This window comes from Echinops telfairi, unplaced genomic scaffold (assembly GCF_000313985.2).
Source record: "Echinops telfairi isolate 266 unplaced genomic scaffold, ASM31398v2 ScPeMD7_3;HRSCAF=10, whole genome shotgun sequence".
Lineage (NCBI taxonomy): Eukaryota > Metazoa > Chordata > Mammalia > Afrosoricida > Tenrecidae > Echinops > Echinops telfairi.
In genome coordinates, this window is record NW_022103899.1 from 54,036,835 (window position 1) to 54,038,735 (window position 1,901).

Below are 1,901 nucleotides of genomic sequence, written 5' to 3' on the forward strand. Positions count from 1 at the left end.
GGGTAGGGCTAGAAACTTGCCTTGAAATCCCCATGGTTCAAGCCCCAGCTGTGACCTCACACTGAACTCTGACCTTTTCGGGTGCTGTCTCTTCTTGTCAAAGCTTGCCCTTCAACTCTGCTCACCCAACCCAGGGCCGTGCAGTACGACTTCTAGTGACCTTATTTATAGGACAGAGCAGACCTGTCACCTTGGGTCTGTACATCGTCGCTGGGAGCAGACAGCCTCATCTTTCTGCAGCGGAACAGCTGATGGGTTAGAACCTGCTGACCTGCCTGTTAACAGCCTAAGCTTAGCCCCCTGGGCCACCCCTTTCAAACCAGAGCAAACTCTGCCATCTACTTGATGCCAACTCACAGCGACCCTATAAAACAGGGCGAAATTGCCCCTGTGAGTTTCGGAGACTTAACTCTGGACGGGTAGAAAGTCCCCCCCGGAGCAGCTGGTGATTTAGAACCGCTGACCTTGCAGATCACAGCCAGACCACTGTGCCACCAGGGGCACCCCTTAGTGTTGAGAAAATCAAATGCCCTCTTTAAATCATTAAAAGCACCTTAAAAGGAAAAGCCATGTTTGGATAGATGAAGCCATCCAGTCACTTTGACCGGCATTCATATTTCTCCCAATCCTGGGTATCTTTAAATCCAACAAAGTGTTTTTTGATTGTTTTCCACTAAAAAGCAAAACCGGGTATTCTCAAAAATGATTATACCTCCCAGAGTTAATTTTCTTGGGAAAATTGAAATGTAACTTTTGAACTGTCTCGTGTTATTTTTACACTTAAAAAAATAATGTGGGGGTGAACTGACCTGGTGGCGCTTGAGATCATCTAACTGTCAGGTCAGAGGTTCAAAACCACTAGCCTATCCAGAGAAAGAGGAGGCTGTGTGTCCCGGTCAAGGTTTACAGCCTCTGCCAAGAACTGCTGTGTCAGAAACCACCCCAGGCCAGTGAGTGTGGGCTTGGATTAGGTCGCATGGTATAATTCTTATTCTCACAGTCAAGCAGGTGTTGCACAGATTTTAACAATGAGATGATGATTAGAAACTGATAGTTGCTCCTCATTTGCTGATACCAAGAACTCAAGTAGAAAGAAAATGTTTTGAAACTAATGATGGTAAAAAGTACAAATGTGCTGGACACTATGTATGTCTGTATGTCTGTATGGTGATAAGAGCTGTATGAGCCCCCAATAAAATTATTTTTTTAAATGTACTAGAACACTTAGCATATTATTTGCTGTAATAAAAAATGGAAGCCAAAAGAAAGAAAGAACTTTATAGTTGCAGAAATACTAATGTTGCACGGAGAGCTTCTCAGGAACTCTAGCCACAAAGATTCCAAAGGTGCTTTCCCTCGAAATCAGATGTTAAATCAAGTCTTTACAAGGGATGCAAAAAGGTCAGCCCTCCTGAAGCACTCCTGCCCTCCTCAGCCTCTCTTCCCAGAATATTGCTATCCTCCTTCCTGGTTTCCAGAAATTTCTAGAAGTGATCTCATTTCATACACATGGACAGGAGCGTATTTTTACTTGTGATTTTAAACATAACTGATATCATGCTCTATACGTATATTTCTTCAAAATCAATGCCATCAGGCTGGTTCCAACTCATGGCGACACAGTAGACCTGCCTCTGTGGGTTTCTGAGATTAAATCTTTACGGGAGTAGAAAGCCTCATTTTGCCCCCCTGGAGCAACTGGTGGTTTCGAACTGCTTAGTTTGGGGTTAGCAGCCCAGTGCCTCACCCATTGTGCCTCCAGGGCTTTTCCTTATGTCTCTTTGCAGCCTGTAGATCTCTCCATCACCCATTGTGCCTCCAGGGCTTTTCCTTATGTCTCTTTGCAGCCTGTAGATCTCTCCATCTCAGTATGTCAACTCGACCTGTTTTCTTTTTGCACT

At 44.5% G+C, this 1,901-nt stretch overlaps 1 protein-coding gene across 1 annotated transcript in view; it reads left to right on the forward strand.

The window, feature by feature from the left end:
* COL4A3 (collagen type IV alpha 3 chain) overlaps positions 1-1,901 on the forward strand; it is a 177,220-nt gene that overhangs the window by 8,592 nt on the left and 166,727 nt on the right. The gene's annotated exons all lie outside the window — the stretch shown is intronic.